Genomic DNA, 21,289 nt, shown 5'->3' on the forward strand with positions numbered 1-21,289 from the left:
GGCACTAACTCTAGTCCACACTTCCTGCACCAGCGAGGGGTGAACTGTTGTTCCCAACCCTTTCCAAACTATTTTATAGAAAGTACCTGTACCTCCAACAAGTCATACACCTATAACGCACATGCATCTCAACACAACGAATCCCCCCGTACCTCCATCCTAGTATCCGACCTAACACCCTCAACAGAAACATCTCTCAATACCTTTCAGTCACACATGGTCCAGCTGCACAACTCATGTTACACCTCTCCCTCCAGCCCAGTCCCCTCACACTTCAGTCTGCACGTGAATGACTTCTCTGTGTCTGTTTCCTAATCACCTGTGCACCTTTCTCTCTTCTTCTACACTCGCATCCTGCACTTTTCCAGTCTCTCTGTCACCTCTCTTCCTTCAGTTTTTGCCGCCTCCTGCCCCATCCAAGATACTCACCCTTACTGATTCGGCCCTTTGCCCCTCTAACCTCGCAGATTGACCTTAGTCCAATTCAACAGTAACTCGAACACTTCCTCCTCTCACCAGACAGTCTGGCTCCCACTCCCACCTCTTCTAATATAGCCCCCCATTTCTTCCTCCCACATCTCGTTTCTTCTTTCCACATATATAACTCACATTCTCCCCATCATATATCTTTCTGATGTTGGCATTTTTCTCGGATGTTGCACATTATCCCACCACTCCAGGCCCTAGATCGATGGATGGGGTGCAGGAGCGCAACTAGACCCGAACTTCAGTGTGTGTGGGGTGGGGGGTATTGGGTGGGGGGGTGGCTAACACTCAAAGCTAGGACCAACTCGAGCCCTGGGGCCGACATTCTTTTTTGCTACTCTCTCCCTCATATCTTACTTCTCCATGAATTCCCTCACTGCCTTTCTGTCACATATATTTCATTTTTTGTATAGTGCTACTCATGGTTCACTCACACATTTAACCCTCGTGCCACTCCACGATTACCTGCAACCAGGCAAAATTCTGAACTCTCACTAGTAGGAACATTAATCACCAGAGTTATCTTGATATTTTTATTATTTTCTGAAAACTACATGATGCACAAGGACGTTATTTTTGTTACTCACTCCACTGCAAACCCAAAATATAAATAAAAACAAATTACAATTCAAAACGCCAATAGCTTTAAATGTTACTAATGCAATATCTATTGCATTGCAAATGCTTGTTACATTATGCTATAACGTAATAAGATTATCATCAAAAGGAACGAGTAGGACGCAATTCACATAGGTATCTGAGATGGCTGCAGACTGGGCAACCTCCCGTTTTAAATTCTGAAGGTGCGTTGATTGCTTCGGTTAATGAGTATCCTGAATCTGTACATAATGATAGATACAAGCAGTGTCTAGCATGGTTTCCCCAATTACTATATTTATGAACTTAATATACCCCATATAAATATATAGATGGATATGACCTCTGTTAATTGATACTGTTGTTCAGAAGAAGGGAAGTGTGAGTGTGATATTTAAGTACATGGTAACAATTATTTCCTTTTTAGGTCAGGATACAGCTTCAACATTCTCCTGAACTCGAGTTGATATCAACAAGACCAAATAAACCCAATTTTAGCACACAGAAATAGTACGTGATTTGCAGCAATGGTAGTGAAATGAGTCCCTTTTCAGCACCACGGATAAGGTAAAGTTCTCTCTTTCTACAGTCCTCGAAAAAGCTGATTTAAGAGAGAAAAGAATTCGAGAAATACGGAATATGCTGCCAATCACCATTGTCCAATCAAGTGCCCAGGCACCTTTCGCTTACATATATATCGGGGCTGAGCTAGTTTTAAATCTCTATTAAATGGCAAGGGTTGAGGCAAAGAAAATGCACCTGCTTTCACCCGTGGCTTGAGGGTAATGAGGATGGTGCTTGTGAATCCAAGGAACACAACCCTGTCTGTTCCTTCAAGGGCAAAACCCGAAAAATGCAATGAACAATAAGGACTCAGCACCCATCCAAGAAGTGTTTTTTTCAATGTTTTCAAAGGTCCACAATGTATATGAAAGTATAAGGTCTTGTGACAAATAAGTCCGGGCTTCAATGAGATTTTCTTTTCCAAAAGTTCTTTATTATAGTGATTCAAGATAAGACAAAATCCAAGATCACATATGGATTTCCTTCTTAGCCTAAAGCTAAGAAGGAAATCCGTATGTGATCTTGGATTATTGAAGCCCGGACTTATTTGTCACAAGACCTTATACTTTCATATTCATTGTGGACCTTTGAAAACATTGAAAAAAAAACCACTTCTTGGATGGGTGCTAAGTCCTTATTGTTCATTACTAGTTTTAAATCTGCAGCCTGCCTCCCAAATGTGTGCTGCATCATGGGAGCAAAGCAAACACAACCAGATGATTTACGGAGTGCTAAAGCTTTTCAACCTTTACCCCCCCCCCATCTGGTTTAATCCATCGTTCTTTTGCTCACTATGCCACATAAAATTGGACCCAACCAACAAGGCATTAAGGGGTAGATTTACAACCCCCTTGCGCTGCCAGTGTGTCACAGAAAGTGATGCACTGGCAGCGTATTTTTCTGCCCCATATTTACAAGGACAGGAAAAGCCACACTGCGTGGCTTTTCCTGTCCTTGTAAATACGGCCCCTTTACATGCAGCACTTTGTGTGAAAGGGGCATTCCATGCGTGTTGCTGTGGGTGTTTCAATGCAACACCCATGGAACCAAACACATCTCCAGATTTAGAAGAAACGGTAAATCTGGAAATGCGCCTGAATGCTTTGCCTCCCCAGAGGCGGCATATGGAGGCACGACGAGGCGAATTGTATTCATTTCTCCTCTTTGTTTTCCTCTTTCCATGCGTGCTGCATTCTGCAGCACACATAAAATGAGAAAATAACCTCTAATGATTGTTTATGTACAGGAAGTGAAGCAGGAAGGTTGTGTGAAGTTGCAGATTTAGAACTCAAAAAATTATCCTATACACATAATAACAGGTTGTCCAGTCAGCACAATATTGTAAAAGAGAACAATCACACACAACATATAAGAAGCATGAATATGAATACCAAAAGGCATATCAACTAATATTCTACTATGTTGCAACGACTCTCGGAAGCCAGACAGTTCTTAATGTTACTCTCAGTGCAAAAAGCAACAGTTTCTATGTGTCTCCAAAGGTTTTAAGATGAATACTATTATTGGAGAGGCTGTTCTGATTGAGTTGGAATATCAACTCCAGTGATGTGATGGTGATCCATAGTGACGTAACAAAACTTGATGGGGACCATCTGAAAAGTACATAGAGGGGGCCTCCCATGCTCTGTATCTAGTCAGGAGCTCTGAGGCCAGAGAACCGCCACCCGTGCACAGTGCCGGAAGGGGCCACTTGGAGCTTGCCCCCCCAAACCCCCACCTCACCACCAGGGGTTGCAGGAGTTATTGTTGCACCACTAGTGACCTGTGTCTATTGCGCTTGGGCCCAGTTAGCCGGGTAAGTGGCAGTAGTACTGATACTGTCTGAAGAGAAGGTTGATCATTGGTTGTGGTGCTCACTGTTTGATTGATCCTACTGCTTAGAATTTCCATTAGGCCAATCGCAAAATCAACCACCCAAACAAACAAGGTGCACTCTCCAAGTGACAGTGCAGAGCATTTTGAGCGTGATGAAGTTCCATTCTTTTAAAGGAAAATCCATCCTTTTATGTGGGAAAAAGTGACGTACTGGTGGTGCAACGGGCTTGCAAATATGCCACTAAGGGGCATATTTACAAGCCCCTATCGCCATAACAATGTCACTTTTAGTGACGTTGTGGTGGTGTTAGGGGCTTTGCCTTATTTACAAGGCAGTGTTAAGCCACTTAACGTGGCTTAATGCTGCCTTGTAATTAAGGCACCCATTCACATTGTACTTAGCTTGAAAGGGGAGGGTAATGGGTGTTGCAATGGGTGTTTCACCACAACACCCATTGATTTTGATGCTGCCCTCTATTTACAAGGGTGGCGTAATTAGGAGGCAGCTCTACAATGAAGACCAGGGAAAACCTGGTCTTAAACAGGCGAAACGAGGAGAAATACATTAATTCTCCTTCTTTTTGCTGTTTCCTATGTGTGCTGTGTTGTGAAACATGTTACAGCAAACAAATGATGGACGGAATGTTGACAATGCAAACATTGTCCCCCAGTCAAAAGATCTGGGTTAAATCCATTGTTCTTTTGCCCACTACACCACCGCAGATTGGACCCAGCCATATGCAATTCAGTCTTGACCCTGTGCCTCATGGGAACAGTCCAGACCGAACTGCCTGGCCAGGCCCTCCCTGGACTGGAACTACGCATCCTGGGACCGGTTTCAGGGTATGTCACCCTTCTTTAGCCACGCTAGCTTGATTCCAGTTGCAGGTACCCTCACACCATGTTGCAAGAGAACAAAAACAATCAGTAACGGAATTGTTCTCCTTCTATGTGTGAAAGAGCAAAAACATATAGAAATAAAAATATTTCTCCTTGCTGTGCCACTTTAACACCTTGCCTGGAAAGGCATTAGTATTTGGCGCTGCCTCAGGTTTACGAATCCTTGTAAATCTGGGCCAGTGTCGAAAAGCTATGGGTGTTACATGGAACACCCATAGCACCACCTATGACACGCTCCTTTGATGCAGGGGACTGCATGAAAGAGGGCCATTTTTACAAGGCTGTGTAAAGCCACGCAAAGTGGTTTTGCGTGGCCTTGTAAATATGGGCCAGCACACAGTGCCACCAGAGCGTCAAAAGAAGTGATGCTCCAATTGTGCTAGGGGCTTGTAAATATACCCCCATCTTACAGCACCAGCACCAGCCCTAGTAAGGGGAGTTGGCACTAGTTTTCTCGACTTTAGAGTACAGAGAATGTATCGGTTGACATTGGTATGCAGATCACGGAATCTGGTGGTGATACCGTTGCCCAGTGACTGGATGTTTCTGTCTCACCTTTATAGCAAAGATTCAGGTAGCAGTTATGTATTCCCACTCACAGCTATGAGTTACACTTTGGCAAGTTCTGGCCCTTTTTCTAATTGTGCTCAGACTAGTCCAGACACAATCCAAGTTGTCAGGACTCTTCACAGGGGCACTCTTTCTCCACTCCTTACCACTTGCTTGATTCACCCACTACATATGATCACTGGAATGTGTGAAGGAACCCTGTGATTCACATTCCTGTCTGGGGCTATCCACAACCCTTCGCCTCAAATACAACTTGGTTGTAGCGAAAGCAAATAAGCATTGGCATTGCCAATAGGTCTCGCCTTTGGGACCTTATGTGTTAAGGCAGAACTTTTGGCTATGTGGTAGAGCATTGTGGCTGCTGTGCATTATGTTGATGCGTATGTTGACTGTTTTTTATGCGTAGTGATAAACAGTGTGAAATGAGTTGTCAGTCAGTCAGTCAAGTATGCTTTATTCAAGGTAAAAAACTCATAAAAGCAGAACATCTTTAAAACCTTACATTCATAACAATGGTATTAAAAACATGTTTACAATCACCAAGAAATTAAAAACTAAAGCTGCAAGACTTCCATTTAAAATTCGGTTTATAACTACAGTATTCATGCAAAGATACGACACCAGTAAATAATCTGATTCTCAGTAGGTAATTGGGAGGGCAGGAGAAGGGCTACATTTCTCAGTACATCCTATTATTGTGCCAAAAAAGTTCTTCTGATTGCCCATGCCCAGCCTAGATATTTCGCAACAGCCACAGCAATAGTAGTAGTAGTAGTAGTACGTATTATTCTAAGGGCCGCAACACTATCCCTTGTACCAAGCTGCTTACACATCGCCCTCAACCAGACACGTCGGGGTAAACAGTAGGCCGTACATACAAACAGGAGATGGGCAATGGTCTCTATGCAACCTTTGCAAGATGGACAAAAGTGAGAGTTACCCTCAACCCATCGCCCAGTTAACGATCTAATAGGGATGGACCCCATCCTGAGCTGGAAGTATAACTTCCTTTCCTGGGCTTGGTTATAATATACCAGTAAAGCTCAAGGGAAGGGCAAGATTTCCATTCGAGGTACTGGCCCTCCAACGTGGAAGAGTCAGTATCATTCCAATTCTTATGATTTACTGTTTCCCAATACTTTGCTTTTATAATTTCCTTAGCCGGAAACTGCACCTCCTCTGGTTTCTCCCAAAGCTCGTTCAAACCCAAAGACCCCAAGGATCTGCGCAGATCCCCTAACCAGCCTATCTTATGAAATTTGTCCCGGTTGATTACATCCCGGAAGCCTCTAGCATAATGAGCGAGTTCAGGAGTAACCCAGATGCGACGCCAGTATAAAATGGGTCGCAATCAGGTCATATCAGATATGGATTTCCTGCCCAACTCACAACGCAGCGGCTTCAAGGGAGTGCTTTTAGGCAGTGCAGTGAGGTTTCGGAGGAACTTATTTTCAGTGCGTGTTAGTGGTGTCAGGTTGTCATAGCCCCATAGCTCAGCGCCGTATAGCGCAGAGCCAACAGCTTTGGCTTCATATACCTGGAGTGCTGGCTTGATAGGTCTAGTCAATGATTTCTTATGCTCAGCACTTATGACACCTGTGTTTAGGCGGAATTTGAGAGCCGACATTTCCATATGTTTCTTCCACTTGGCACCCTTATCAATATGGACACCCAGGTAGACGAAGTCTGATACTGTTTCCACCTTCTGACCATCCAAGAAAAAGTTCCCTCTGAAACCAAGGTGAGCATTAAAAGTCATGAGCTTTGTTTTAGCCACATTAACTTCGAGGCCACGATCCCTGCAAAAGTCCTCAAAAATGTTAAGGGCACGCTGAAGGCCACTAGGGGTTTTGGATACTATCAGTGTGTCGTCTGCAAAAAGTAATATTGGGGTTTTCAAGCCATCCAAAACTGGAGCATCAACAGATGCAGACAACATGTGCTCCACTACACCATTGATGTATAAGGAAAAAAGTGTTGGCGCCATGGCGCAGCCTTGACGTACCCCTCTTTCCACTGGGAACTCATCAGTTACCTGGCCATGCCTACCCCACTGAATCTTTGCGTGGTTGGCCTCGTGTAATCTCATGACCAGGGATAGAATCTCAGATGGCATACCCATCTCACTTAGGACTTTCCATAACAAGGAGCGGGGGACTAAATCGAAAGCTGCACGCAGATCGATGAAAGCTGCGTACAGGTTTCCATTCCCTAGCTGCACTGTTTTCCAATGTAGCAAAGTGAACCTAAAGATCTGGTCTACTGTGCTGGTCAATTTGCGGAAACCGGCTTGATACGGTGATAATACATTAGATTCATTTACCCAATTCATGATCTTTGTTAGGGTCATTTTTCCTACGACCTTCTGGACCGTATCTATTAGGCTGATGGGCCTGTAATTCCCCGGTATAGTTTTGTCTCCCTTTTTAAATATGGGTATTATTACCGCCCCCAGCCACGATTTTGGTACTGGTGCCCCTAGGGCTACCGCATTAGCTAAATTCAAGATATACTTCCCCCAACAGGTTTTATCGTGGAGGAAGACATCGGCGGGCACCCCGTCTGGTCCTGGAGCTTTGCCCCGCGCCACTGAATCTAAGGCCATTGCTACGTCGGTTCTTAAAAAAGGCGGTGTTTTAAAGACTGTAGTTACCACAGAATCTCCCGAGATATCCTTCGGACAACATTTGTATTGAGGACCAAAGTAGTCCAACCAGCTACTCTGCGAGACATAGTTTGAGGGTGGTTCCGGGATGCCGCCTTTCCCCCACTTGACTATATTCCAGAATAATCTGGAATCTTTGGCTGAGCTGGCGGCCTTAAGATCTAACCAATGCTGCTCATCCCAGTCCTTCTTAGCCTGGTGAACACTAGCCTTATACACCCACCTTGCTTTCCTCATGGCAGCTGGGACCTTGCTCTTAATAGCCATCCCCAATGAACTTCGTGCTGCCCTACACTGTACGTTATACCATCCTACTTGATATGGCGGAGTTTTCTTGCCAGGTTGCACCCGTACTACCCTATAAAAATGGCCTTTTATTAGGCCAAAGAATGCACAATGGAGGCTAGTGATCTCGTCCATTTCTGTACCTCCCTCCATTCCCATCTTCAGCATAGCTTCCATAGCTACAGTGGCGGTCTCCAATTCCTTATTGATACTATCCAAAGCCTCTTGGTTCACCACTACTTTGGGCCACTTGACTCTTCTCATGTCGTTCGTTGCGACAATCTCTGGTATCCCCTCTTCTGTGTCGTTTAGGCCCTCCACCACCCCACCCCATAATTTGTGGGTGATACATAGGGGATTATGGTCACTCTCCTGCCTACAGACCACCCTCATATCAATCATTAGGTGCCAAATTGTCAAGTTGCAGATGACATAATCAATCCGACTTTGCCACCGACCATTGTCGAATGTGTTGGCCCCTTGTCCATCACTTGCAGACCTTCCGTTCAGAGCTCTTACCCCCCTTTCCATGCATAAAGCATTCATCTGAATTATTTCAGCAGACCATCTACTCACGGGATTTAAACCCAGTTTAGGGATCCCCCACTCGGTATCTGCTTCCTCTCTGAGATGCCAGTCATCAATAGAGAGAGGCTCAAAGGTCATGTTCATGTCCCCAGCAATTAACGTATTATTAGCGCTTGGTTGGGCTTCAATCAGCTGGTCCAGTGCCACTAAGACTGGAGATTTCCCCCCATTTGAACCTCTTCTGTACAAATTATAAATGTCTAGCGGTTCCCCCTTGGTCAGATTTAATCTTATATGCTGAATGTCATTATTACCTGTGGGGAGATCTACTATTTTTTCAAATAGAGCCTGCCGAGCCCAAATCGTCAATCCCCCTTTTGGTCTGCCCTTAGGACCCTTCACAGCAGGAACAAAAAAGTTGAGGAAACCCAAGAGAAACAGGGGCTCGCAGGCCCATGTCTCTTGGAAAATGCAAACATCATTGCCAATTATAAACGATACCCATTCTGGTGAATGCATTCTGGGGCCTAATCCCGCGATATTCCAAGAAACTATATTACCCACCCTGCCACTTGGTTTGTACCCTGGTGTTAAAATGGTAAGTGGAGGGTTCGCTTGGTCACCTATACTCAGGGAACGCTATCTGTTATTATCTCATTGGTAGTTATTCTGTGTTCCCTCCCGCCTCCTGGACTATCTACACCAATCGCTGTCATAGTGAGGTATCCTACCATACCCAGATGTTCACTTCCTTTAACGCCATTACATGTTTCCAGGGGATAAACGGCTTTAGGAGAATGTATGGGGGATTCCAGGGTGGTAGGACTCGGCTGACCATTAGACACATGGTCAACAAGAGAGTTTCCAGCATCAATGATATCCGGAGCTGTCTGTGGTACAGCTGCAGAAAGCACCACCCAATCTCTTTCTCCGTTACATACATCTTGGTACAGTCAATCTACTTCTTCGAGACAACTATACCTATTGGGATGCAAATAGTTGCTCTGTATTGGGATGTCCTGCCGTGTGGGTCTATATCTAGTACCATCAATGGCAAATCCCACCCTTGTTCAGCCGTCATTGCCCCTAAGATGTGAAATGAGTTGTAATATGGGGTGGTGTGATAGAGTAAAGGCAGAGGGAAGTTGAGCATGGAAGCGCCCGAGGATCTGATTAAATTCCTTTAATAAAGCACTACAATCAATCAATCAATCAGGGGTTTGTTACAGCGCGACTACTCACCCGTAAGGGTCTCAAGGCGCTAGGGGTGGGGGGGTGCATCTGCCATTCCATCAAGGAGGGAGTCTGTCGAAGAGCCAGGTTTTGAGGTTTCTTGCGAAGATGGGGAGCGATGTTGTCTGTCTGAGGTGGAGTGGAAGGGCGTTCCATGCTTTGGCCGCGAGGAAGGAGAAGGAGTAGCTTCCCGATCTGGTCCTTCTGATGCGGGGGACCACGGCGTAGGAGAGCTGGGCTGATCGTAGGGTCCTTTGGGGTGCGTGGAATTTGAGTCGGCTGTTCAGGTAAGCTGGTCCTGTGCCGTGGAGGGCCTTGTGTGCGTGGGTGAGCATCTTAAAGGTGATTCTCGCCTCGACGGGGAGCCAGTGGAGTGTGCGCAGGTGCTGGGAGATGTGGCAGTGTTTTGGCAGGTTGAGGACCAGTCTTGCGGCGGCGATCTGGATGTTCTGTAGCTTGCGGATGAGGTTTTTGTTTATTCCGACGTAGAGTGCGTTGCCGTAGTCGAGTCTGCTGGTGACCAGGGCGTGAGTGACTGTCTTTCGGTGTTCGAGGGGGATCCATTTGAAGGTCTTACGAAGGAGGCGGAGGGTGTGGAAGCAGAAAGATGATACAGAGTTGATCTGGCGGTCCATTTTGAGCTCGGAGTCCAGGATGATTCCCAGGTTGCGTGCGTGGTCTGTTGGGGTTGGCGGGTTTCCGAGGGCGGTGGACCACCAGGTGTCGCTCCAGGCGTCGGGGTTTGGGCCCATGATGAGTACTTCTGTTTTGTTGGTGTTTAGTTGTAGGCAGCTGTTTTTCACTACTGGGTTGAGTGTGACAGAACATGTTTATTTTTCTTTAAAGGTGTTATTTTGTTTTAAACAATATAACATACATGTTTGACACTATAAAAAAAATTAAAATGCACTTCGAAATATGCAGCTGGTGTATGATGGTACAACGCTGCCTTGGACCAATTGTGTGCTGTCTTTCTTAGAAAGACTCATGCAAAGGCCAATTGCGGGTGATAAAAAAAAAGCACAAGCATGTGTTTAGAGTTTAAAAGCCCTTACTAAAAGCCTTCCAGCACATGCACGCTGGCTTAGGCGAAACCTAAAAAGCATACGTGTTTGACTATAGCCTCTGGTGTTCCACAGGTTCCACACATATTCTCTACACAATGCAGTAATATATTCACTCGAAATCTGTGTGCCATATGGAAGGATGTAGGACCTGGGTGCATGGGTGGGCCGACCAAATGAAAAGTTCAGGAGAGGCCGGTTAGCTTCTCTGCCTGGCAGAGGCAAGTAGAAAGGCCCGTCTTGACATTATATACATATCGCTTCTTCCACCACTGTCAGTCCTCTGTGTGTCTGGAAATCTGACAGCTGTCATGCCCGAATCCCAGGGTGCACTTCACGATCACTGAGCCCCACTTTGGCTCGTAATCTGTCGAGCCCCCCCTCTCACACACACGGCCCCAGCGCTCTTACCTGCGAGGGCTGCGGCTGTTCAGTTCACATGCATGATTTTCTCGTGTTTTCACGCTGGGGCTAGAGTGTATAGAGCTTGCGATGATGAAGTGGAGGAGGGGCGCAGACTCTCGAAAGCTGTGCCAGGGATCCTTCTGCAATCCCAGCACTTCTCTTTAACCTCCAGCTGTTCAGGTGCTTCCAAGAGAATGATAATGTAGCTGCTAATAACAGCTCTTCATCTAATGTAAAGTATGGTAGTGTCCAATAGTGCTGTTCTGCCAGTGTCCAGCTGTCTCCCTCTGACCCATGTTTAAGTGTGGTCTGGCATCCAGCCTCTCTTCTCAGGCATGTGCGCAGGCGCACCTGTGCCAGTCAGTGTCTATTTGTTGTGGGCCTAAGGGCTAGAACAGGCCTTCTCTTCTTGGGAGGAGGGGGTGTCAAGGTCCCCTCTTATGACGGGCAGCAGTGTCAAATTTTACTGAGGCCCGAGCACTTCAGGCAGTTCTACCTGGGGCTGCATGCCAATCACTCCTGCCTTGCAAGCGACTCCCGCCCTTTCACAAGTCATCAGAGGCGTGGGTGATGTGCGGTGAAGCGTGCTAGCATCAATGACAACACCCCACTTTGACTACTTGAGAAAGGGTGAGGTTACAGGAGATTGTGAGTAGCTGACATGTTATTATTTGACTTGAGGCAATAGCTAATAACGCCTGAATGATCTTTAAATAGTTACAGCTGCCACTGACAACCCAGACAGTTGTTTTACCTCGCAGTGCTGACGATCACACAAGGCAATCAGACTACAGTTTTTAAGGAGGACGTGTGCTGCACTGAACTAGCCCCGCATCAGCTTGCCTTTGCGTTTTGCGCCCTCACCTGTAACCTCGAGACTAAGAAGAAGGTAAGCAAGCCCTCCCGCCTGCCTGTTTCCTCTACAACTTCGGTCAAAGTTCTCTAATTGAATTTCAGTTTATTTTCTATTGATGCCTCCTATTTAGAATATACTTTCAAAAATGTTTCCGTAGATAGGGATCTCTGAAATGGGGTCTTAAGACGAGTGGTGGTAGTAAGTAACATTAAGGTGTGGCGTCGTCGGAGAGTGGCGATACCATGACGAGAGAAGTCCAGGCTGACAGTCAACTGGACTTAAAAAAAAAAACATTTGGACTTTTATTTTTAAAAGTCTGCTCCAAACATTAGCAACAAGGAACATGTGGGAATACATCTGAAATTGTCAAAACATACACCAATTGCATGCATTAAAAAAAATATATTTTAGGTTCTGACTGGGGACCCATGCAAAGATCCTAATGCACCCAGCCATTTCCAGGCTGTAATAAAAGTAGTGTAGAGTAATATAAGGGTGTAATAAATGTAGTGCAGGGTAATATAAGGGTATAATAAAAGTATGTTGACTCAGATGGGCCCTTGGAGAAAACTGTTTGCAGCAAAGTCGCATAAAATAGCATAAGAGGGTAATGTGCCTGATAGAATGCACGACCTTTAGCAGACTGAACGTAAATTTGCATTTTATGTAGACAGCTCACTGTGCTTGTACGAGGGACACAAGCTATAATTTAAGTGGACCTTCACATAGGAGCAACATGCAATTTGCAAGGTATAAATATGTAACCGTCAATGGTTTTTCTAGTTTCTTATTCTAAATGTGACCTAAAGAGCATGTTTACCTCTTACTAAAGGTGAGCGATTTAAGTAATTAATGGGAACAGCTGACAGGGACAGGCCTGGTACTCGCAACCCGGGAAAGGTCAGGTTTTCCTTTTGAAATCCAAAAAGAACTGTATTTTAGGTCAACTTATTATAGAAATTGTGTAGGAAAAAGCAGCGTTTTACACCAATATTTCAAACTTCCTATTGGGTGAACCCCCTACCCCCCACAACCTCTCCTCCACCTAAGTGCTTAATTGGTGCCGGTGTTTTCTGGGGCTTAGCACCGGCACTTATTTATCAGGGCCAGGTCTAGAGCAGATTGCCACTGCCAACTCACATTAACAGCGTGCATCAAAAAATGAATAAAATCGACTGTTCACAAGATCTGCACTCTCACTTAGTCTCCCCATGAAGAGCTGACCCAATTATAAATACATGTCTTTTTTGCGTTGCCGGTGGCCGGGCCTCTGATTGGCTGGATTGGGTCATGTGTGGCTGTCTTAGGCGCGGCTGCAGCGTGCATGCGTAAGTAGCCTTTTTAAAATTACACACTGCCGGCCCGCCTTATGAACACGAAGCACACACGCACCGGCAGTCGCCACTATTATTTGTAGCAGGACTCGTTGTGAAGTGTGCAGCTCCTGGTCTCGGGTAGGTATTTCCTCAATCTACAGTTTTACTGACTGGCTCAACTTTTCAGAATAAGAAAGCAGACCTATGTGGTGTAACAGATATGCTTTCCTTTCTCAGCAGCAAAGTTTACAGTGCATGGGCGTAGGAAGTGTGGGGGCCGAGGGGGATATATCCCCCCCAGAATTTGGAGTGCGGGGGACACGGGGGACAAGAGTGGGGGGGGCGAGGGGACAAAGGAAATTCCCCTCTGTGATTAACAGGGCTATTAGCGCGCAAAAGCGCTATGCATAACGATGACCCTGTGACTTGCCTCCAGATACCTTTGATCAGGCTGCACAGTTGTGATGACAATGATTTGTACGAATTTAATGTCATCCAAGCGTGTTTTCTTTTGGCGAATGTGGCCTTATCCTCTAGTAAGGATAGAGTTTTGACCGTTTTCCAGACTAGTTTTTTGAACTGGTTGTGCCCAAGTTGCATGTAGCAGATCGCAGTTAGATTGGTTGCCCCCAGGGCTTCCTGCAGGTAGGATCTTGCCTGAGATGTGTCCCTGTTTTGAATATCTTGCCATAGCAGCGAGTTTAGAGTGTTGGTGGTAGCCGAGCGAAGTTTGTGGAAGCAGATGATGTATGCTCCCTATCTGGCAACAACTTGCTTTTGCAAACCAAATTCCAGCCTGAGTTGGGCAGGCGATGTATAGGACGGGAGCGAAAACATTATTCTATAAGCTAATGTCTGGATTATGTCCAGGTTCTTGGAGTCTCTCCCACGAAGCGCCTCGCTGCCATAGCAGATAGAAGGGAGTAGCTTAGCCTGAATAGCTCTCAGATAGGGGGTTAGAATTGGCCCCATCAATTGATTGGCTATGTTTTTTAGTGTGACGGCAATGCACGCCCCTCTCCTTTTCGCTTCCTGCTTTTGCTGTGCAAAAGTGCCATCTCTATCAAAGAGGACTCCCAGGTATTTGTAAACGAGTGCAGACTCTATTTTTTGGCCGCCTAGGGCCCATGATTTCTGAATCTTCTTCTTGGTGTTGATCGACATGGTGCGTGTCTTGCTCAAATTTATTTTAAGTTTATTTCCCGTAGCATAGCTGTTCATTTGGGTCAGAAGATGCTGGAGGCCGATGTAAGTGTGGCTGAGTAACACGACGTCATCCGCATACAACAGGTTGCTCAAGATTTTCCCTCCCAGCCTCGGGGAATGCGAGTTGCATGTGTTGAGTAAACCTGATAGATCCGCTATGAACAGATTGAACAATATCGGGGCAAGCACGCACCCTTGCTTGAGGCCTTTGGTGGTGCGGACTTTAGATGACAGATGTGTGCCGCCTCCTAGCTTCACCTGCCTGCACCCAGGTATCCGAGTGTAGAAGCTTCAGCATGCTTAGAATCGGCTGCGGTAATCCCTATTGAGCCAGTTTCCCCCAAAGTCTGCCTGTCTCAATGTTATCAAACGCTGCACTAAAATCGATGTAGCACATGTGCAGCGGCAGTTTTTTTATTTTTGCTGCATCGATCATTAGAGAGATGGCCAGAATATTGGTAGCTGTTCCGGTATTTTTTCGGAATCCGGTCTGGTTCAGTGGTATGATCTGATTTGAATCCGCCCAAAGCACGATCTCCTCTAAGAGGGTTCCCGCAAAGTATTTTGCATCATTGTCGAGGAGGGCTACTAGTCGGTAGTTGTTAGGGTCCATTTTGTCACCTTTTTTGAATATAGGGACAATCATTGACCCTCTCCAGGATTCTGGGATTTTATTTAAGAGTCTGACTTCCGAAAATAGCGGTTGCATGTTGATAGCCCATTCTGTGATCTTTTCCTTGAATAGGGATGGCGGAATGCCGTTCGGGCCCGGAGCACCTTCCTTCCTGCCCTTACGAATCTGCTTTTTTATTAATGCTATTTGCTGACCGACTGTTATATCCGGTATATTTTTGGGTAGGCCTTGCTCTCTCTTAGTCGGGGTCTTCGGCGTAAGCATTATGGAGTTGGGCTCTGTGATGTTCAATATTTGCGCTCCAGCATATTCTGGTAAATCGTTGAACTGGGTAGAGAGGTAATTAATCCATAACTCTTCCACAATATGCGAGCCTAGACCTTTATGCTGTGGTCGTAGGATCCTATTTGCTGATTGCCAGAAGTGTGAGCTATTACTACTTTTAATGTCATGTAATAATTTTGCCCATGTCTCATTTTCAGCATCTTTTTTTATGTTCCATTTTATGCATTTGAGCTCAGTTCTTTGTTTCTTCAGCGCTGCCTGAAGCTGTGCGTTATCGGGGGCTGATCTTAGCTGTCGTAGCGTCGAGTTTACTAATCTTTTGTGCTGCCTTAATTCTGCTTTTGGTCCTTTTTTTAAGTTGGTTTCACTCATTTCTTTATGCAAATTAATTTTTGGGGGGATCTTAGTTGCCAGTTCTTTTTGCAAAGATCCTGTGTATTGCTCCCAGTGGAGGATATGCCCAGCTGCATTTGTTTTTTGTGTGTTATATCGTTGGAGGGCAATATCAGCCAGAGTTGTTAAGTTGGTTGGCGTGCATTTGATCCTTTTTTGATTGATGGAATAGATCGCCCCATAAGTTTTGTCTGCCCTGATTGCAATAGACAACTTTGTTGTCAGATAGCATTCTTGGGGGCGGTGGTCACTTTCGCCTTTATCCCCCATTCTAAATTCCAAGATGTGGGGGAAAAGTGCCAGGCTGACGAATGTATAATCCAAGATGGAGCTAGCTGTTTGTGAGTAGAATGTTTCTACTGGGGGTTGATCTGTCGTGAATCTCCCGTTTAATGCCCGAAGATTTAGATGTTCTAAGTCATTAAGTAGGGCATTATATTGATGCTTTCTCCTGTGTTGCGGGGAGCTTTGCGATGGTATCGTATAAATTATGTTTAGAGCCAGGACCCCTTCTTCTGGTGATGAACCAAGCAGGTTTTGGTTGAAATCCCCTGATAGGAGGAAGAGTGGCTTTTCCATCTGAGACATATATTCCTCAAGTTGTTTGGAAATTATTTTGGAGTCGTTGCCTCTGTGTTTAGGATGGACATATGCATTAACAAGGAATATCTCTTCTTCTTTGTTGCAGAGTTTTAGTTTTATTTTTACTGTTAAGGTTGAGGATGTGGAGGAGTTCATGAGATCTGCCGAGGATATTGTTGTACTGGATATATATGTAGCTAAGCCTCCTGACTGGTGGCCGAATCTGTTGGTTCTGACTGCTGCTTTTGAGTAGCAGGAAAAACCTGTGATATGTTGTGTGGAAGTGAGCCAGGCTTCCTGCAGCATTACTATGTCAAATTGAGAGATGTACTGCTGAAATTCTGGGTCGTCCATTTTTGAAGTTAGGCCATTTATATTCCAAGAGCAAATGCCTATGGTTGGCTCCCTACCCTTTGCATCGTCTCTCATTTGTTGATGGCATCAATCCTCTTCAGGGCGTATGAAAATTGTTCGAGAGAGAGTTTCTCTTGTTGATGCTCGATTTCGATGTGGCGGCCCCCTTGTACTCGCTTCTGTCCATCCCCGAGGACTGCGTATGATTTTATTTGGCGGATTTCCTTTCAGGGGCTTGCTAGTGGTAAGCGTGAGGGTCTGATGGTCCATTGGCGCTGGGCTTCTCCTACTTATTGTGGGCGCTGATTCGAAACCAGCTGCCGCCCTCAGCCTGTCTTCCGGACGTTGCCAGGGTATATTCTCTCTCTTTTTAGGCGAACATCCCAAGGCACCTTTGAGAACGCTGAAGGTGTTTGCCTGTCTGGCCTCTGATTTTGAGATTGTCCTCCTCTGTAGGGGAGAGGGGTAAGCTGGTTTTGATATGGGGACAAGCTTAATGCCCCAGATCATGAATTGCTCAGCTTCTGCTGCAATAGAATCTGCAACATTATTAGAAGACCTTGGTCCCCTCTGGGCTGTTTGGGTTGGCGGCAGGCAAAAATTCAACCGAGATTAAGTCCTTAGTGCTTATCCCCTCCAGGCTGGGAATATGACCCATTAGTTTGAGAATATTGCCACGATTCAGCGTGTCATGCTGCCCTTGTGACTTGTATTCCGGAAGAAAAACCAGCATCTCTGTTGATTGTTTAGTACTTCCTGCCTCATTATATTTTTTTGATAGGTGATGTACTTGAGCTGGTGAGCCATGACCTGTGAGGGTTTTATGGGAAGCCAGTATAGAGCCTTCACCTGGCTTATTGGCGGTAAGTGATGATGCTGTAAGTGAGGGTGTTTGCTTTGATGTTGATCGTGAATCAAATGGCCGTTTAGCTTGGGGATGCTCAGATTGACTAGAGACAGGATGGATAGTAAGGTCCAATATGGCAGAAGCATGGGCTTCATGAGTTTGGCTTAATATTAAGCCAGGTTTTCTAGTCCTGTTCCCTGCCTCAGAGTTTGACCTTGGTGGATAGTCGTCTGCATCTATTGATGATATATCTTGGTTGGTAGTTGGTTCTGACGTTACCCTTTCCATTAGGGGAGGGGGCTCCTTGTTTTGCAGCATTGAGTCACCCGCTTGATCCTCAGAGGCCCTTACAATCTTATTCTTGGCACCGTTTGGCAGTGTAAGATGTATGAGCTTTGCTGCCGCCTCTCTGTGTCCGTCTGTTTGTTCCGTTCGGTCTGTTGCCGGTGATCCTTTGGGGCCTTGCACTTCTTGGTTCTGCTGGCTACTGTTTATTTTGTGCTTCTGCAGGTCTAATCCTAAGGGCGAGTGGTTTTCACTGTCTGTTGGATTAGCATTGTTAGTGTCATCCAAGAAATTCTCCTTTATGTCGTAGAAGATGGGGAAGTATTTAGACGTAGATGTTGCAGATTTTTGCTTACGCCCTTTTCTTTTTTGTTGACGCCGTTGTTTGGCGTTAAGTTTTTGTGAATACTCCTGTCCCGTGTGGCTTGTCTCTTCATTTGTGGATACAAAATGGCCAGTTGGCTCTGCTATATTTCTGGATACTTCGCTCCTGATGTCTCCTTCTTCAGAGTTGGTAGAGCCCATGTCTTTAGTTGCGTAACCTCTGTGTTGAGTCTTTATTTCTCCTATTAGTTCTGTTAGCATTGAAGGCAATGTGGCTACTTTGGCTAGAGCCTGGCTGCAATTGCAGCTCAGATAGGTGTTTGATTGTGCCCTCAGTATCAGGTTCTTTAGGTTGCCTAACTTGTCGTCAATGCCAGCTGTGAAGACTGCCAATGTATTGAGAAGATTAAGTTGAAGCTCCATTTTCTCTGATTGGTATTGCAGGGTATCTACTGCTAATTGGATTGTGTTTAGCAGTGAGTTCCACGTTCCGATGTTTTGTTCCTTTCTCCCCTCATCCTCTTTAGAGTCGCTGGCGGGCGTGTTTATATTTTTAGCTACCGAAGGTAATTCGGGGACATGGGTCTCTTTTTGATCAGGTGTATAAGTGGCTAACATTAGTGAATCAAACAAAGGCCCCCTGAACAGTAAAGAATAAACAATTCCTAGAGCAGGGTAAACTCATGTATGAAAATAAACATCTAGGCAACTGTGATGGCTTGTCGCACAGAAAAAATTAATTACAGGGTAAAGGCTATTCTCAGAATTATGGTACCAAAATATTTTATTAACATTACACCAATTTGTATGCTAAATTAAAAACAAACATTTAATAATAAAAAAAGTTAAAAATGACCCAAACTGGGGCATACGGTACATACACATCAATATATATAGATACAACAGTTAGCGAATTAAAAGTAAAACATAATATAAAACAATTGTGTGGCACAGTACAATATCTTCTCGATGCGCGTTTCGGCGACCAGCGCCTTCCTCAGGAAAAGCCACGAATTAACCTAGGTTATAAATACACAATGTTAAATAATAATAAACAATGAATTCTACAAAACAATCTATATACATATGGCACCAATCAATTCAAGGCTCTAAATGTTGAGAATTAGACAAAAGACCTATTTTTTCGACAAGTCTAGCCCATGAAGTATCATGAGCAACGAGTTAGAATTTCTGGGCTCCAGATGTTAGCAAATATCAAGCTTCCGTTTTAATATCAACAAAGTAAGTGACAATATACACTGTTATAGTTATAATATCAATAAGAATTAAATACCCTTGTTTCCCAAATCAACTAGACGTGATAATTATATTTTCTCTTTGAGATTTCCCAAAATACCATTTGTGATCAATGAGCCCAGAAATTCTAACTCGTTGCTCATGATACTTCACTTCACCCAGTTTGGGTCATTTTTAACTTTTGTTATTATTAAATGTTTGTTTTTAATTTAGCATACAAATTGATGTAATGTTAATAAAATATTTTGGTACCATAATTCTGAGAATAGCCTTTAGCCTGTATTTAATTTTTTCTGTGCGACAAGCCATCACAGTTGCCTAGATATTTATTTTCATACATAAGTGGCTAACATGTCTTCCCATTCTTGTGTGTTAAGGTAGGACATTAATGCCCTTGCTTCGGTTTTGCTGCTACTAGAATCATGGGGACTTGCTGCCTCCCTGCCTAAGGCGTTTCTTGGTAGGTCAAGGGTTTCCTGGTCTATAGATGGTGGAGTGCATTCATCCGTTAGATGAGACTTGATGGGTGTGCTATAGATGTGGCTCATAGGTTGCGAGTCCGGCGCCGGACTGGGTGCTATTTCTTTTATTAAAGCCGTCGTTGATGTCTCTAGGCCTGCCCCAGAGACCCTTTCAATTGGGCAGCTATCTGGTATATCAGCTGTTTTTTGCGCTAAGATGAGTTCCTCGTTGACATTAGTTTTAAGGTCTTCCAGTGGAGGTGCAGGTAGAGGGTTATGGTTAAGAGCAACGATGTTAGAAGTTTTCCCTTTTGCACGTAAGACCTCCAGAGGAATGCTCGTACTCCCATTCCCTGTGATACAGCTCTGCGCAAAATCCGACGTAAGGCCCCCCAGGCGCGACGGACTTGCGGATGTATGCAGAGGTGGCAAAGAGCAAGCTGGTCCCAAGGCAGCGGGAAGCAGTGGTGTTTGCAGTCCGGGCAGGTGACCGTTGCTCGAAAATATAGCTGCGCCCGCGTCCTTAAGAATTCAAACTTTGAGTATATTTTAGGCTGATAGAGTTTTTTAACAGTTTGTTGAGCGCTTGCTAAGGTCTCAGGTATCAAGGCCATTAGAGATCCCTGCTCTGTTGTATTATAACTCTGCCCCAGATCCTGCTCAGATGTAGAGAGATTCGGCTCCGTGCCGGTGGTCGAATTTGCGTTCGTTTTCCTTTTCTTTTTCTTTTGCCCTTTCCCGTTTCCCAGTTTTGCGTCCATTTTTGCTATGGGCTTTGGTTTAGCTTCCAGGGGTCCCCTGACCTTTCCTGACCTCATGTCGTTAGTAGCGATGATAGTAGGCTCTCTTATTTTGTGTCTGAGGGTTGAAGGGGCTGTCCCGCCTGCTCTTTCTGTAGAGCAGCTGTCTCCTCTCTCTCCTCTCCTGGAAGCGTGGGCTAGCAACTGTTAGGGCTAGGTTGAGCGCGCTAGCACGATGCAACAAAGGCTATAGGACCCGTGAGGGAGCTCCTGCACCGGAGACTCCCTACCAGATAAGGTTGCTGGTGTGATAGCCACTGGTGTAGCCACTGGTGTATAGATGGTATATAAATGTAGTGGAGAGGGCGAGGGCTGGTTGTGATTGGCTTTACCAATAGCTGGCTAGGTATGCTGGCTGAATATGGGCTGGTTGGATATAAAGTGGAGCGGAGCACGCAGAAAGGGCCGTAGGTCAGTCAGACCTAGTCGGACTGCCTGTCAGACCCCCCCGGGCTCTTACTTAGCAGCCGCCTCTACCGGCAGCCGCGCTCACGCATGTAAACTCGCCTTCCCCCGAAAAGACCTTGTACCTTGAACCTTGCTGATGGTCGCTGGT

General features: G+C 45.3%; 1 protein-coding gene across 1 annotated transcript in view; it reads left to right on the plus strand.

Moving 5' to 3' along the window:
- The first annotated feature begins 11,912 nt into the window (after window positions 1-11,912).
- Window positions 11,913-21,289, plus strand: part of LOC144767616 (putative methyltransferase DDB_G0268948) — a 544,273-nt gene continuing 534,896 nt past the window's right edge. Inside the window, exon 1 of the mRNA XM_078651020.1 lies at window positions 11,913-12,022. The gene's annotated coding sequence lies outside the window, so the exon portion shown is untranslated. The remainder of the gene's footprint in view (window positions 12,023-21,289) is intronic.

This window comes from Lissotriton helveticus, chromosome 7, assembly GCF_964261635.1.
Source record: "Lissotriton helveticus chromosome 7, aLisHel1.1, whole genome shotgun sequence".
NCBI classification, from domain to species: Eukaryota; Metazoa; Chordata; class Amphibia; order Caudata; family Salamandridae; genus Lissotriton; species Lissotriton helveticus.